At 49.8% G+C, this 18,088-nt stretch overlaps 1 long non-coding RNA gene across 1 annotated transcript; it reads right to left on the minus strand.

The window, feature by feature from the left end:
- Positions 1-5,107: 5,107 nt before the first annotated feature.
- On the minus strand, positions 5,108-15,834 carry LOC129488649 (uncharacterized). The gene is made up of 2 exons (XR_008659703.2): positions 10,668-15,834; positions 5,108-10,584 (listed from the first exon to the last, which is right to left on the minus strand). It is a non-coding gene; the product is annotated as an uncharacterized lncRNA (long non-coding RNA).
- Between the last annotated feature and the right edge of the window lie 2,254 nt (positions 15,835-18,088).

The raw sequence follows: 18,088 nt of genomic DNA on the forward strand, positions 1-18,088 counted from the left end.
CACTTCCCACCTCAAGAGCTGGCTGAAGCTCCCCTTTCTTGGCGGTTCTTTTGGATGGCTGGAGTGGCAGATGACCGGGGAGGCTGGAGTTGATCACAGTGCAGCCCCCAGGGGCAGGCGGGCAGAACCGATGGGCACGCGTGCCCTCCCTCCTGAGCGGGTGTGTGAACCCCAGCAGCTGGCTGTCCAGGCTCCTGGGCGGTGCTGACTGGCGGCTCAGGTCACCCGTTGGCCTTCATTTGTTGGGCACAAATGATCAGTTTGGCCTGTCTCTAAGGTGCTTCGGTCAGGGGAAGGGGAAGGAAGTGAGGGCTGACACCTGGCTCATCGATACCACTGGAGTTTCGTGGACTGGAGTTGCCCTGGGCTCCCCTGGACACATTGTGCATTTTCAGGCTCCTCCAAGGAGCAGGATGCGTTTCCCCTTGCCTAGAATGGAGCTCGGGGCTTGTGCTTGTTCAGCCAATAGCTCAGTGGGGCCAAGGGGGAGGTCGGCCCCGTGGGATCCCCTGGTTCCTGAACTGCAGTTCTTGGGTCCCTTTTTACTAAGCAAAATTACTGGAACGTCCTGGATGTTAGGATGTCCTCGGAGGCTTTATCCTGGGGTGACTTTGCCACCCTCCCAAGCGTTTGTTTCCTTCCTTTGTCAAGCTGGTGACCGGGCACTCCCTGTGTCCTTTCGTGGCCGCAGGTTCTTACTGTGGCTCCCAGGCAGGTCACCCCATGACTTAGGGAGCTGTCGCTAGCTGAAGCCTGGTCGGGGGCAGGGTGCGTGGTTCAGCCAAGCTCTCTATATCTATTCTAGAGGTCCTAGGAGGTCTGCTGTGAGTCCCATCGCAGTCCCATGCCCCTTCCTGCTGAAAGTCACAAATGTTGCCACACATGAGTTGTTGCCGAGGTTCCTCAGGGAAAGCCCGTCCCACACCGGTGCTGCCCTTGGCTTCTCCCTCCGTTTTGTTCTGGCATCAGTGTGATGGGTTCTACTTACATCCTCCAGAATTAGGCACCATTCTCTATTTCTAGTACTGTAGGAAATATATTCCTAGTTCCGTACTTACTTTGTTAATTTAATGGGATTTGTGGCAGAAGATGTAAACGCTTCGGTCTGCCATTTTGAACGGGAAGTCAAGTGAATTTTAAAGACAGGAAGAAAGGCTACAGGAAGATAGGCTCATGCCTATCATTCCAGTGCTCTGGGAGGCCAAGGGGGGAAGATCGTTTGAGCCCAGAAGTTTCAGACCAGCCTGGGTAACATAGTGAGACCTTGTCTCAAAAAAAAAAATTATATTAAAAAAAAGAGTACAGTTTAAGGAACCACACAAATGCAGATTCTCTTAGACAACTACAATTATTGTGGTCGAATAATATTTTGAAATATTAAGTGATTTAACTTGCCCAGCATGTCCTGTTGCCTTTTTTTCATCAAGGGTTTTTTCTACCCTGTTATTGGAAAGAGTGGTGGCCTGAGGAAGAGAAGACACAGCTGATCTTGAAAAGGGAAGTCGTCAGTCCATGGCTTTGTGAGCTGCCGGCATGGGGTTTCCTGGGATACTGGCCAACAACGGCTGCACTTGCAGCTGCTCTTGCCACACCCAGTCCCCCGCGTGGACCATGGCTCAGGCCTCTATTAGTGTCTGGAAGGTGCCGGAGAGCAGTGCGGGTCTGATTTGGGCTTGTGCCCCTCTTTTTTTTTTGAGATGGAGTCTTGCGCTGTTATCCAGGCTGGAGTGCAGTGGTACAATCTTGGCTCACAGCAACCTCCGCCTCCTGGGTTCAAACTATTCTCCTGCCTCAGCCTACAGAGTAGCTGGGACTGCAGGCGCTTGCCACCACACCTGGCTATTTTTTTTTTTTTTTTTTTGTATTTTTGGTAGACATGGGGTTTCACTGTATTAGCCAGGATGGTCTCGATCTCCTGACCTTGTGATCTGCCCACCTTGGCCTCCCATAGTGCTGGGATTACAGGTGTGAGCCACTGCGCCTGGCCCCTGGGCCTGTGCCTCTCAACAGTCTCAAGCGCTGTCCTGGCATGAGGGATGGTGCCTCCAGGACTCTGATTCTTGGTCCTGGAGCTGGAGATTTTCAGGGGCCAATGGGCTCTGCCCTCTTCTGCTCTCAGTTTTTGTCCATCAAGTGGGCTTGGCAAGTCCCCTTGACCTTCCTCAGGAAAGCTTTGGTCCGTCTGGCCCTCCCCAACCTCCCCCCAGTGTCTGCTCCCTGCGAGGTTTCTCATGCCTTCCTACACACGCTCACCTGGAATGCAGCCCTGCCTTTTTGTATCATGAATGTCCAGAGTAGGCACTGGCTCGAGGAGAATTGGTGAACACACTAAATAACTTCCCCAAAACTGACAGCAGGCACTGTGATTCCAGTTAGTGCACTGATCCCTGTGCAGAGATTCCAGATCTGGAGACCGTATGTGGCAGAATTTATCATTTGATATGTGCGGCATTTCAAATAAGTAGGGAGAATTCAGTACAAGATTTTAGATCACTGGCTATCCATAGGGAAAACAATGTTACCGAAAAGGTAACATCCTTCTGCCAGTCCATACGTACAATACATTCCATACGTACAATACATTCCAGCTGCATTAAAGATTTAGGTGTAATAAAGACTGAAAAATTCCAGAAGGACATATAGGAGAGTATTTTTGTCTCCTTGGGGAGGGCAAGGTATTTTTAGCCGAGACATAGAAATCATTGATATTAGGAACACGTTGGAGCCAGTCCTGGTGTCCTGGAAACTGACCCAGCACAGATTGCTTTTTCAGGCTACGTGTTTTGTGGAGGTCGGCAGGGGCTCTGCTCTACCGAGACACCCGGGACCCAGGCTGATCGAGACTCCACCATCTGGGAGAGTAGAGCAGCGGAAGGGACCCCTGGGGGCTCACGCACTGTTTCTTCTATATTTTGGCCCAGAGATGACACACACCACTCCTGCCCAAACTGGTCCAGAACCAGTCACATGACCCTGCTCTGGCTGTGTGGTAAGAAGGCAGGACAATGTGGAGACTGGGTTGAACTCTGAGGAATGTTACTCTCCGTGCCACAGACTCTCTCCTCATACATTCTGACGTCAGAGGGGTTGGTGACTTTCCTGGGAAGTGTTAACTAGCAGAATTGATCTGAGATGTAAGAATTCCAAAGAGATGCGTAAGAAGACAAGGGAAAGGTTTCTAAGATTTACCTTCCAGACTGGATACCATCCCAGATGGTTTTATTGAAAGGATATCCAGTGCATGTGTCTGTCTGGGGGAGGGACAGGATGCTCCCAGAATGGACTTGAGGGCTGGGTGCCAGGTGTGGAATCAGTGAAACTCAGGGTGCAGGAAGTGCCATAGCATGGCGTTAGGGGCTGGGTTGTGGGCCACCAGACCTGCTCTCTAGTTCTTCCAAATCTAGTGAGAGGCTGCTCAGGCCCTGTCACTTCTGCCATAGAAGCTGATTACCTGGAATTGTGCTCCCAACAGACTAAATGTAGCAGGGGAGCTGTGATTCCCCATAAGAAGCTGGGGAACATGGGGTGCTGTCACAGGCTGAGAAAATGAACTCTTGGCAGCCAAAGAGGAATTACAGAAAGCACAGAGAGACAGAGAGAGAGAGAGAGACATCCATGGGGCATAAGACTGTGGAAACTGTCAGAGAATATGACAGGGAGGCATGACAAGCTAGCAGTTCATAGAACGAAGCTAAGGAAATCACAGGAAAATGGGTGTTACTTCTAAATGTACATACTTGGTCCAGAACAGTGGCTCACATCTGTAATCCCAGCACTTTGGGAGGCTGAGGTGGGAGGATCACTTGAGGTCAGGAGTTTGAGACCAGCCTTGGAAACATAGCAATACCCCATCTCTATTAAAATAGTAATTTAAAAAATTAGCCAGGCATGATGGTGCGCCTGTAGTCCCAGCTACTTGCGAGGCTGGGGTGGGAGGATTGCTTGAGCCTGGGAGGTTGAGGCTGCAATGAGCCATGACTGCACCACTGCACTCCCACCTGGGTGCTAGAGTGGGACCTTATCTCTGAAAAAAAAAGTACGTACTTAAAATTAAAGAGGCTTCTTGTTAATCATTGGAAATGGATATAATCCAAAGTCCGTAGCTACTAGGCACCTGCCGCCTTCATCATCACGGTACCAGTTGAAGCTCACCTCTGTGCTGGGGACCAATGGCTCTGAGACCATCATGGCTGTGCCTGGCAGTGCAGGAGCAGAGAGCTGACATGTGTGTCCCTCAAGCAGAGACATGGATAAGATGGCACCCTGACGGGAGGGTGAGGGTCCAGAGAGCCAGTAAATCCACAGCCACATGGCTGGTCATGGAACAAGATTGGCCGAGAAAGAAGGTTTTGGAAGGTAAGAGGTTCATTTCAGATCTTCATTTCAGATCTTCTCTTAAAGGTGCCCTGAGGCATCTTCTTCTTTAACAAGAGCACCAAAGAGGAGGTTTCTGGAAGGCAGCTCTCTCCTGAATGCTGAGCAGAACGGGCCGGCCATGCCAGGCGCTGCTTTGCTTTGTTTGAACAAAGGTCCTGGGGTCCTCACAGTGAGACAAGGTTCTCACTTCCCATCTCTGCTCTCAAGGCCTTTGTGATCTTTGTGCTATCCTATTGAAGACAGGTAGAGGTGAGGAACAGAGGACCCCAAACAAGTCCCTGTTCAGCCTGGACACCTGGGAAAGGGAGGAGTGTGGAAGAGAGAAGGAAGCTAGCTGGGGGAGGTGAACACCGATGTATGTGCAGATTCAGTCAGCAGCGATCTGTGAGTCAGAGGCTCTCAACATGCTCCAAAGCAAAGCTGGGTAAACACTGCCACTTTTTGTTTGCTTTGAGAGTTAGCTGCCTGCAAGCACGTTAGGAAACCCTGGCAAAGAGTATTCTAAATGCATGTGGTGCCTTTGAGTTTATTTGTCTCAATTTATTCCAGTTACATTTGAGCATGGCATGATTATACATCTCACACTGATTGAAGACCGTGGGCCTGTGTGGCAGGCAGGGGAAGGAGGGGGGAGGAAGAGGGTTTCCTAGCGCCATCTAATTTAAAGCACCTTTAGCTGAGTGGTGCAGTGAAAAGGATGTGGCTAAAACAAATAAAAATCATAGCAGGATCAAAGTACACGCACAAATTTATTCCTTCTGGAAGCAGCTTCTCTTTCCCTCTCCCCCTCTCCCCTTCCCTTGTTTTCCCCTCCTTTGAGTCCCAGCGATTCTTTCATGGCAGAATTCCAGGATGGCCTCGTCTCCTTGCAACGCAATCACAGTTTCATCTCTGATTGATGGGGCGAAGGCACCGGCACCGCGGGTTTGAAGGAGATCTAAGGGCCTTCCTAATTTCATGGTGGGCATGTGAAGTGTCACATTAATCAGTGCTCTTTATGAGCAGTTCAAAGACAGTCATAGATGTTGGGAAGGTGCCTGTTTAAAGCACAGAGCCAAGGGATTTCAGGATTTTATCAATAACCTGCGGGTTCCACCTCCTCTCCCCAGTGCACCTCTTGCCTGACTGCTGGGTGGAATTTTACATGAGAATCATACAGAGCTAAAGGAGCCTATGATACCATCCAGTTCCAACCCACACTTTACATAGGAATCAGCAGAGGCTGGGAGTCTCTCTTGGGGTCACACGGAAAGCCATCTAGTCTGGAAGCAGTGGGTTATTCAAGCCTCCTGGTTGCGTGTGACAACTCAAATGAGGTTAAGCGCTGATATAGTTTGGCTCTGTGTCCCCAACCAAATCTCATGTCAAATTATAATTTCCAGTGTTGGGGAAGTGGACTGGTTGGAGGTGATTGGATCCTGGGGGCGGATTTCCCCCTTGCATTCTTGTGATGGTGAATGTGTTCTCAGGAGACCTGGTTGTTTGAAAGTGTGTGGCACCTCCCTGTTTGCTCTCTTCCTCCTTCTCCAGACACATGAAGACGTGCCTGCTTCCCCTTTGCTTTCTGCCATGATCGTAAGTTTCCTGAGGCCTCCCCAGCCCGGCAGAACTGTGAGTAATTTAAACCTTTCCTTTATAAATTACCCGGTCTCAGGCAGTTCTTCATAGCAGCATGAGAATGGATTAAAACAGTAAATTGATACTGAGTAGTGGGGCACTGCTATAAAGATACCAAAAAATGTGGAAGTGACTTTGGAACTGGGTAACAGGCAGAGGTTGGAACAGTTTGGAGGGCTCAGAAGAAGACAGGAAGATGTCTTCCAGGAAAATTGGAACTTCCTAGAGACTTGTTTAATGGTTTTGACCAAAATGCTGATAGTGATGTAGACAACGAAGTCCAGGCTGAGGTGGTCTCAGATGGAGATGAGGAACTTTTTGCGAACTGGAATAAAGGAGACTCTTGCTACATTTTAGCAAAGAGACTGGCAGTATTTTGCCCTTGCCCTAAAGATCTGTGGAATTTTGAACTTGAGAGACATGATTTAGGGTATCTGGCAGAAGAAATTTCTGAGCAGCAAAGCATTCGAGATTTGACTTGGGTGCTGTTAAAAGCATCCAGTTTTATGTATTCACAAAGATATGGTTTGGAATTAAAACTTATGTTTAAAAGGGAACCAGAACATAAAAGTTAGGAAAATTTGCAGCCTGATGATGTGATAGAAAAGAAAAACCCATTTTCGGAGAAGAAATTCAAGCCAGCTGGAGAAATTTTCATCAGTAATGAAAAGCCAAATGTTAATCACCAAGACAACGGGGAAACTGTCTCCAGGGCATATGAGAGTTCTTCACAGCAGCCCCTCTCATCACAGGCCCAGAGGCCTAGGAGGAAAAAAGAGTTTCATGGGCTAGGCCTAGGGCCTTGCTGCTTTGTGTAGTATAGGGATTTGGTGATAGTGAGTTCCAGCTGTGGCTAAAGGGGCCAACATAGAGCTCAGGCTGTTGCTTCAGAGGGTGCAAGCCCCAAGCCTTGGTGGCTTACACGTGGTCTTGGACCTGTGGATGTACAGGAGTCAAGAATTGAGGTTTGGGAACCTCAGCTTAGATTTCAGAGGATGTATGGAAATGCCTGGATATCCAGGCAGAAGCCTGCTGTAGGGGCAAAGCCCTCATGGAGAACCTCTGCTAGGGCATTGAAGAAGGGAGATGTGGGGTTGGAGCCCCCACAGGGCGTCCCCACGGGGGTGCTGCCCAGTTGAACTGTGTGAGGAGGGCCACCGTCCTTCAGGCCCCAGAATGGTAGATCCGCTGACAGCTTGCACCGTGCACCTGGAAATGCCTCAGACACTCAATGCCATCTTGTGAAAGCAAAGCCACAGGGGTGAAGCAGTCCAAGGCCATGGGAGCCCACCTCTTGCATCAGCGTGACCTGGATGTGAGACATGGAGTCAAAGGAGATTATTTTGGAACTTTAAGTTTTGGTTACTGCCCTGTTGGATTTTGGACTTGGCTGGGGCCTGCAGCCTCTTTGTTTTGGCCAATTTCTCTCATTTGGAATGGGTGTATTTGTCCACTGCCTGTATCTCCATTGTATCTTGGAAGTAATTAACTCACTTTTGATTTTACAGGCTCATTGACAGAAGGAATTTGCCTTGTCTCAGATGAGACTTTAGATTTGGACTTTGGGGATAATGATGGAATGAATTAAGACTTTAGGGGACTGTTGGAAATACATAATTGTGTTTTGAAATGTGAGGACATATTTTAAAGCGACCGTGAATGGAATAACATGGTTTGGCTGTGTCCCACCCAAATCTCATCTTGAATTGTAGTTCTCATAATCCCCATGTGTCATGGGAGGGATCTGGTGGGAGGTAATTGAATCATGGGGGTGTTTATTAGTCTGATCTCACACTGCTATAAAGAACTACCCAAGACTTGGTAATTTATAAAGAAAGAAGGTTTAAATGACTCATAGTTCTGTGGGGCTGAGGAGGCCTCACACAATTTACAATCAAAATGGAAGGAAGTAAACACATCCTTCTTTACAGGATGGCAGGAAGGAGAAGTGCCAAGTAAATGGGGGAAAAGCTCCTTATAAAACCATCAGATCTGAAAACTAACTCACTATCATGAAAACAGCATGGAGGTAACTCTCTCCATGATTCAGTTACCTCCCACAGGGTCCCTTCTATGACATGTGGGGATTATGGGAGCTACAATTCAAGATGAGATTTGAGTGGGGACATGACCAAACCATATCACTGCACCTCAGGGATGATCCAAGACACCTCCTGGTACAGTGCTCATACCTCAGGGATGATCCAAGAGACCTCCTGGTGCAGTGCTCACACCTCAGGAATGACCCAAGATATCTCCTAGTGTAGTGGTCCTACCTCAGGGATGATCCAAGACACCTCGTGGTGCAGTGCTCACACTTCAGCAATGATCCAAGAAACCTCCTAGTGTAGTGATCCTACCTCAGGGATGATCCAAGACATCTCCTGGTGCAGTGCTCCCACCTCAGGGATGATCAAAGACACCTCCTGGTGCAGTGCCCCCACCTCAGGGATGATCCAGGACACCTCTTGGTGCAGTGCTCACAATTCAGGGCTGATCCAAAACAACTCCTGATATAGTGCTCACAACTCAGGCATAATCCAAGACATCCCCTGGTGCAGTACTCCCTTCTTAGGGATGAGCCAAGACAACTGCTTGTGCAGTGCTCACACCTCAGGCACAATCCAAGGCACTTGCTGATGCAGTGTTCTGACCTCAAGGATGATAAAATACACTTCCTGGTGCAGTGCTGACAATTCAGGCATCATCCAAGAGACCTTCTGGTGCAGTGCCTACACGTCAGATTTGATCCAAACATCTCCTGGTGTAGTACTCTGACCTCAGGGATGATACAAGATACCTCCTGGTGCAGTACTCACACCTCAGGAATGATCCAAGACAACTCCTGGTGCAGTGCTTCCACCTCAGGGATGATCCAAGACACCTCGTGGTGTGGTACTCCCACCTCAAAGATGATCCAAGACTCCTCCTGGTGTGGTGCTCCTACCTAGGGATGATCCAAAACACCTCCTAGTGCAGTGCTCACATCTCAGGCATGATCAAAGACACCTCCTGGTGCAGTGCTCAAGCCTTAGGGATGATTTGTGATGTCTTTTGATGCAATGTTCACACTTCAGGGATGATCCAATACACCTTCTGGTGCAGTACTCCCTCCACAGGGATGATACAGGACACCTCCTGGTGCAGTGCTCACACTTCAGAAGTGATTTAAGACAGCTCCTGGTGCAGTGCTCACACCTCAGGGGTGAATCAAGACACCTTTGGTGCAGTGCTCACCTCAGGGATGAATCAAGACACCTCCTGGTGTAGTGCTCACACCTCAGGGCTGATTCAAGACACCTCCTGGTGCAGCACCTGCACCTCAGAAATGATTCAAGATACCTCCTGGTACAGTGCCTGCACCTCAGGGATGATCTGAGACATCTCCTGGTGCAATGTTCACACCTCAAGGATAATCCAAGACACCTCCTGGTGCAGTGCTCACACCTCAGCGATGATTCACAACACCTCCTGGTGCAGTGCTTACACTTCAGCGATGATCCAAGACACCTCATGATGCAGTGCCTGCACCTCAGAAATGATCCAAGACACCTCCTGGTGTAGTGCTCCCTCCTCAGGGATGATCCAAGACACCCCTTGTGTAGCGCTCCCACCTAAAGGATGATCTGAGACATCTGCTGGTGCAGTGCTTGCCTCTTAGCAATGATCCAAGACACCTTCTGGTGCAGTGCTCACAAGTCAGGGTTGATCTAAGACACCTCCTTGTGCAGTGCTTCCACCTCAGCAATGATACAAGACACTTCCTGGTGCAGTGATCCTCCCTCATGGATGATTGAGGACACATCCTTTTGCAGTGCTCACACCTCAGGGATGATCCAAGACACTTCCTGTTGCAGCGCTCACACCTCAGGGTAGATCCAAGACACCTCCTGGTGCAAGTACTCCCACCTCGGGAGATCCAGGACACCTCCTGGTGCACTACACTGTCCTCAAAAATCATTCCAGATACCTCCTGGTGCAGTGCTCACACCTCAGCGATGATCCAACAGATCTCCTGATGCAGTGCTCCCACATCAGGGATGATCCAAGACACCTTCTGGTGCACTGGCTGCATCCCAGGGATGATCCAAGACAACTCCTGGTGCAGTGCTTATACCACAGGGATGATCCAAGACACTTCCTGTTGCAACTGAGACATGATCCAAGATGCCTCCTGGTGCAGTGGTCACGCTTAGGCATGATTCAAGACACCTCCTGGTGTAGTGCTCAAACCTCAGAGATGATTTAAGACACCTCCTGGTGCAGTGCTAACAACTCAGACATGATCCAAGACACTTCCTGGTGAGGTGTTCACATATCAGGGATGATCCAAGATACCTCCTGGTTCAGTGCTCACACCTCAGGGATGAATCAAGACACCTCCTGGTTCAGTGCTCACAATTCAGGGATGATCCTAGACATATCCTGGTGCAGTGCTCACACTGCAGGCATGACATAAGACACTTCTGGGTGCAATGTTCACACCTCAGGGATGATCCAAGACACCTCCTGGTGCAGTGCTCACACCTCAGGGATGATTCAAAATACCTCCTGATGCAGTGCTCACAACTCAGGCATGATTCAAAATACCTCCTGATGCAGTGCTCACAACTCAGGCATGATTCAAAATACCTCCTGGTGCAGTGCTCATACTCAGGCATGATTCAAAATACCTCCTGCTGCAGTGCTCACACTCAGGCATAATACAAGAAACCTCCTGGTGCGGTGCTGAGACCTTATGGATGACCCCAAACACCTCCTGGTGTAGTGCTAACACTCAGGGATGATCCAAGACAATTCCTGGTGCAGTGCTCACACCTCAAGGGTGATCCAAAACACGTCCTGTTGCAGTGCCCACACAACTCAGGCATCATTCAAGGTACATCCTGGTGAGGTGCTCACACTCAGGCATCATCTAAGAGACTTCCTAGTGCAGTGCTCACATCTCAAGCATTATCCAACACACTTCTTGGTGTAGTGCTCCCACGTTAGAGATGATGGAAAATACCTCCTTGTGCAGTTTTCACACTACAGGGATGATCCAAGACACCACTTGGTGCAGTGCTCACACCTCAGGGATGTTCCAAAACACCCCCTGGTGGAGTGGTCACAACTCAGGCATGATCCAAGACACCACCTTGTGCAGTGCTCACACCTCAGGGATGCTCCAAAACACCTCTTGGTGCAGTGCTCCCAACTCAGATATGATTTAAGACTCCTCCTGGTGCAGTGATCACAACTCAGACATGATCCAAGATACCTCCTGGTGCAGTGCTCACACCTAGGGATCCAAAAAACCAGGTGATGCAGTGCTCACACTCAGGCACAATCCAAGACACCTCTTGGAACAGTGCTCTCAACTCAGGGATGATCCAAGAGACCTCCTGGTCCTGTGCTCACACCTTAGGGATGATCCAAAACATCTTCTGATGCAGTGCTCACATCTCTGGCATGATTTGAGATACCTCCTGGTGCAGTGGTCACACCTAGGAATGATCCAAAAAGACACCTGGTGCAGCGTTCGCACTCAGGCATAATACAAGACGCTCCTTTGTGCAGTGCTCACACCTCAGGGATGATCCAAGACATCTCCTGGTGCAGTGCTCACACCTCAGGGATGATCCAAGACACCCCCTGGTGCAGTGCTCACAACTCAGGCATGATTCAAAATACCTCCTGGTGCAGTGCTCACACTCAGGCATGATCCAACACAATTCCTGGTGTAGTTCTCTCACCCCAGGGATGATTAAAAACACCTCTTTGTGTAATTATCACACTACAGAGATGATCCAAGACACGACCTGGTGCAGTGCTCACACCTCAGGGATGTTCCAAAACACCCTCTGGTACAGTGGTCACGACTCAGGTATGATACAAAACACCTCCTGGTGCATGGGTCACACCTCAGACATGATATAAGACACTTCTGGGTGAAATGTTCACACCTCAGGTATGATGATCCAAAGACCTCCTGGTGCAGTGCTCTTACCTCAGGGATGATTCAAGACACCTCCTGTCACAGTGTTCACTCCCAGGGATGATTCAAGACACCCCCTGGTACAGTGATCACACCTCAGAGATGATCCAAAACATCTCCCGATGCAGTGCTCACAACTCTGGCATGATTCGAGATATCTCCTGGTGCAGTGGTCACACCTAGGAATCATCTAAAAAACCACCTGGTGCAGTGTTCACACTCAGGCATAATACAAAACACTTGCTGGTGCAGTGCTCACACCTCAGGGATGATCCAAGACAACTCCTTGTGTAGTACTCACACCTCAAGGATGATCCAAGACACCTCCTGGTGCAGTGCTCACACGTTATGGAGAACCCCAAACACCCCCTGGTGCAGTGCTCACCCTCAGGGATGATCCAAGACAATTCCTGGTGCAGTGCTCACACCTCAAGGGTGATCCAAAACACGTCCTGATGCAGTGCACACACAACTCATGCATGATCCAAAGTACATCCTGGTGAGGTGCTCACATTCAGGCATCATCTAAGAGACCTCCTGGTGCAGTGCTTACACCCCAGGTATGATCCAACACACTTCCTAGTATAGTGCTCCCAACTCAAGGATGATTGAAAACATCCTGTAGTGTGCAGTTCTCACACTACAGGGATGATCCAAGACACCTCCTGGTGCAGTGCTCACACCTCAGGGATGCTCCAAAACACCTCTTGGTGCAGTGCTCAAAACTCAGATATGATATAAGACACCTCCTGGTGCAGTGGTCACAACTCAGACAGGATCCAAGATACTTCCTGGTGCAGCGCTCACATCTAGGGATGATCCAGAAAGACCACGTGGTGCAGTGCTCACAACTCAGAGATGATACAAGATGCCTCCTGGTGCAGTGCTCACACCTCAGGGGTTATCCAAAACACATCCTGATACAGTGCCCACAAAACTCAGGCATGATCCAAGGTACATCCTGGTGAGGTGCTCACATTCAGGCATCATCTAAGACACCTCCTGGTGCAGTGCTCACACCTCAGCTATGTTCCAAAACATATCCTGGTGGAGTGGTCACAACTCTGGCATGATCCGAGATACCTCCTGGTGCAGCGGTCACACCTAGGAATTATCCAAAAAACCACCTGGTGAAGTATTCACACTCAGTCGTAATACAAGACACTTCCTGATGCACTGCTCACACCTCAGAGATGATTCAAAGCACCTGGTGGTGTAGTGCTCAACTCCAAGGGATGATCCAAGACACCTGTTACAGTACTCCCTCCTCAGGGATGCGTTAAGACACTTGCTGGTCAGGCACCATCAGGCAGGATCCAAGACACTTGTGATGCAGTGCGCTGACCTCAGGAATAATGCAAAACAACTCCTAGTGCAGTGCACACACCTCAGGGATGATGCAAGACACCTCCTGGTGCAGTGCTCACACATCAGGGATGATAAAAGACACTTCCTGGTGCAGTGCTGAAACCTCAGGCATAATCCAAGAGACCTCCTGGTGCGGTGCCTGCACCTTAGGGATGATCAAAAACACCTCCTGGTGCAGTGCTGACACCTCAGGCATGATTTTAGACACTTCCTGGTGCAGTGTTCACACCTGAGGGATGATCCAATACACCTTCTGGTGCAGTGCTGCCACCTTGGGGATGATTCAGGAGACCTCCTTGTGCAGCGCCTGCACCTCAGATTTGATCCAAGACACCTCATGGTGTAGTGATCCCATCTCAGGGATGATACAAGAGACCTCCTGGTACATGGGTCACACCTCAGGCATGTTAAGACACTTCCAGGTGCAAAGTTCACACCTCAGGGATGATCCAAGACACCACTTGGTGTAGTGCTCTTTCCTCTGATGATTCAAGACATCTCCTCTTACAATCCTCACACCTCAGGGATGATTCAAGACACTCCCTGAGACAGTGATTCTACTTCAGGAATGATCCAAGACACCTCCAAGTGCAGTGCTTACACTCAGGCATAATACAATCAGGCATAATACAAGACACCTTTTGGTGCAGTGCTCACACCTCAAGGATGACCAAAGACACCTCCTGCAGTAGTGCTCCCCCCACTCCAGGGATGATCCAAGACCCCTTTGGTGCAGTGCTCTTACCTTAGGGTTGATTCAAGATACCTCCTGGTGAAGTGCTCCCACCTCTGGAAAGATCCAAGACACCTGCTGGTGTAGTGCTCCTACCTCAGGGATGATGTAACATGCAAGACACTTCCTGGTGCAGTGCTCTCACCTCAGGGATGCTCCATGACACCCCCTGGTGCACTTCTCACAATTCAGGGATGATCCTAGACACCTCCTGGTACAGTGTTCACACCTCAGGTGTGACGCAAGACACCTCCTCGTGCAGTACTCCCTCCTCAGGGATGAGCCAAGACACCTGCTGGTGCAGTGCTCACACGTCAGGCATGATCCAAGGCACTTGCAGGTGCAGTGCTCCCACCTAAGTGATGATCCAAGACACCTCCTGGTGCAGTGCTCCCAACTCAGGGATGATAAAAGACACTTTCTGATGCAGTGCTCAAACCTCAGGGATAATCCTACAGACCTCCTGGTGCGGTGTCTGCACCTCAGGGATGATCCAAGACACCTCCTGGTGTAGTGTTTCCACCTCAGAGATTATTTAAGACACTTCTTGTTGCAGTGGTTACAACTCAGTTATCATCCAAGATACCTCCTGGTGCACTGCTCCCTCCTCAGGATTATCCAAAAAACCTCCTGGTGCAGTAGTCCCTTCTAGGGGATGAATGAAGACACCTCCCTGTGCAGTGCTCCCACCTCAGAGATTACTTAAGACACCTCCTTGTGCAGTGCTCACACCTCAGAGATTACTTAAGACACCTCCTTGTGCAGTGCTCACACCTCTGGGATGTTAAAAGACACTTCCTGGTGCAGTGCTCAAACCTCAGGCATAATGCAAGAGACCTACTGGTGCAGTGCCTGCACCTCAGGGATGGTACAAAACACCTCCTGGTGCGTGAATCACACCTCAGGCATGATATAAGACACTTCTGGTTGAAATGTTCACAGGTCAGGTATGATGATCCTGGTGAAGTGCTCACACCTCCTGGATGAACCAAGACACGTCTTGGTACAGTGCACACACCTCAGGGATGATTCAAGGCACCTCTTGTTACAGTGATCACACCTCAGACGTGATCCAAGACATCTCTTGGTGTAGTGCTCTTTCTTCTGATGGTTGAAGACACCTCCTGGTGTGGTGCTCACATCTCAGGGAGGATCCAAGACACTTCCTGTTACTGTGCTAACACCTCAAGGATGATTCAAGACACTTCCTAGTGCAGTGATCCTACCTCAGGGATGATCCATGACACCTCCTGGTGCAATGCTCACATCTCTGAGATGATCCAAGATACCTGCTGGTACAGTGCTCAACCTGCAGGGATGATCCAAGACACCTCTTTGTGCTATGCTCACACCTAAAAGATGACCCAAGACACCTCCTGGAGTAGTGCTGTCTCCCCAGGGGTGATCCAAGACATCTCCTGGTGCAGTGCTCCCACCTCAGGGATGATGGAAAACACCTCCTTGCGCAGTTCTCACACCACAGCGATGATCCAAGACACCATCTGGTGCAGTGCTCCCAACTCAGATATTATTTAAGACACCTCCTGGTGCAGTGATCATAACTCAGACATGATCAGCAATACTTCCTGGTGCAGTGCTCACACCTAGGGATGATCCAAAAAACCACCTGGTGCAGTGCTCACACTGAGGCATGATCTAAGACACCTCTTGGTGCAGTGCTCACAACTCAGGGATGATCCAGGTGACCTCCTGGTCCAGTGCTCACACCTCAGGGATGATCCAAAACACCTCCTGGTCCAGTGCTCACAACTTAGGCATGATTCAATATACCTCCTGGTGCAGTGCTCACACTCAGCCATAATACAACAAGCCTCCTGGTGTGGTGCTCACACCTTATGGATGACCCCAAACACCTCCTGGTGCAGTGCTCACACTCAGGGATGATTCAAGACATTTCCTGGTGCAGTGTTCACACCTCAGGGATGTTCCAAAACACCTCCTGGTGCAGTGATCACAACTCAGACATGATCCAAGATACTTCCTGGTGCAATGCTCACAGCTATGGATGATCCAGAAAAACCACGTGGTGCAGTGCTCACACTCAGGCCTGAGCCAAGACACCTCCTGGTCCAGAGCTCACACCTCAGGGATGATCCAAAACATCTGCTGATGCAGTGCTCACAACTCTGGCATGATCCGTGATACCTCCTGGTGCAGCGGTCACACCTAGGAATGATCCAAAAAACCACTTGGTGCAGTGTTCACACTCAGAAGACACTTCCTGGTGCAGGGCACACACGTCAGGGATGATCCAAAGCACCTCCTGGTGTAGTGCTCAACCCACAGGGATGATCCAAGACACCTCCTGGTGCAGTGCTTCCACCTCAGGGATGATTCAGGACACTTCCTGGTGCATGCTCACACTTCAGGCATGATCTAAGATGCCCTCTGTTACAGTACTCCCTCCTCAGGAATGGGTTAAGACACTTGCTGGTCACGCATGATCAGGCACGATCCAAGACACTTGTGATGCAGTGCTCCAACCTCAAGAATAATGCAAAACAACTCCTGGTGCAGTGCACACACCTCAGGGATGACCCAAGACATGTCCTGGTGCAGTCCTCACACTTTAGGGATGATAAGACACTTCCTGGTGCAGCGCTCAAACCTCAGGCATAATCCAAGAGACCTCCTGGTGCAGTGCCTACACCTTAGGGATGATCAGAAACACCTCCTGGTGCAGTGTCGACACCTCAGGCACGATTTAAGACACTTCCTGGTGCAGTGTTCACACCTGAGGGATGATCCAAGACACCTTCTGATGTAGTGCTGCCACTTCAGGGATGATCCGAGAGACCTCCTTGTGCAGTGCCTGCACCTCAGGTTTGATCCAAGACACCTCATTGTGCAGTGATCTGATCTCAGAGATGATACAAGAGACCTCCTGGTGCATGGGTCACACCTCAGGCATGATAAGACACTTCTGGGTACAATGTTCACACCTCAGGGATGATCCAAGACACCTCTTGGTGTAGTACTCTTTCCTCTGATGATTCAAGACACCTGCTGGTGCAGTGCTCACATCCCAGGGAGGATCCAAGACACCTCCTGCTACAGAGTTCACACCTCAGAGATGATTCAAGACACTTCCTGATGCAGTTATCCTACCTCAGGAATGATTCAAGACACCTCCTGGTGCAATGCTCACACCTTTGAGATGATTCAAGACACCTGCTGGTAGAGTGTTCAAACTTCAGGAATGATCCAAGACAACAACTGGTGCAGTGCTCACACTCAGGCATAATACAAGACACCTTTTGGTGCAGTGCTCACACCTCAAGGATGACTCAAGACACTTCCTGGAATAGTGCTCTTTCCCCAGGGATGATCCAAGACCCCTTTGGTGCAGTGCTCTTACCTTAGGGTTGATTCAAGATACCTCCTGGTGAAGTGCTCCCACCTCAGGGAAGATTCAAGGCACCTGCTGTTGTAGTGCTCCTACCTCAGGGATGATGCAACATGCAAGACACTTCCTGGTGCAGTGCTCCCACCTCAGGGATGCTCTAAGACACCTCCTGGTGTAGTGCTCACAATTCAAGGGATGATCCTAGACACCTCCTGGTGCAGTGCTCACACCTTAGGTGTGATGCAAGACACCTCCTCTTGCAGTACTCCCTCCTCAGGAATTAGCCAAGACACCTGCTGGTGCAGTGCTCACACATCAGGCATGATCCAAGGCACTTGCAGGTGCAGTGCTCCCACCTAAGTGATGATCCAAGACACCTCCTGGTGCAGTGCTCCCAACTCAGGGATGATAAAAGACACTTCCTGGTGCAGTGCTCAAACCTCAGGGATAATCCTACAGACCTCACACCTCAGGGATGACCCAAGACACCTCTTGGTGTAGTACTCTTTGCTCTGATTCACGACACCTGCTGGTGCAGTGCTCACATCTCAGGGAGGATCCAAGACACCTCCTATTGCAGTGCTCACACCTCAGAGATGATTCAAGACACTTCCTGGTGCAGTGATCCTACCTCAGGGATAATCCAAGA

This window comes from Symphalangus syndactylus, chromosome 8 (assembly GCF_028878055.3).
Source record: "Symphalangus syndactylus isolate Jambi chromosome 8, NHGRI_mSymSyn1-v2.1_pri, whole genome shotgun sequence".
Lineage (NCBI taxonomy): Eukaryota > Metazoa > Chordata > Mammalia > Primates > Hylobatidae > Symphalangus > Symphalangus syndactylus.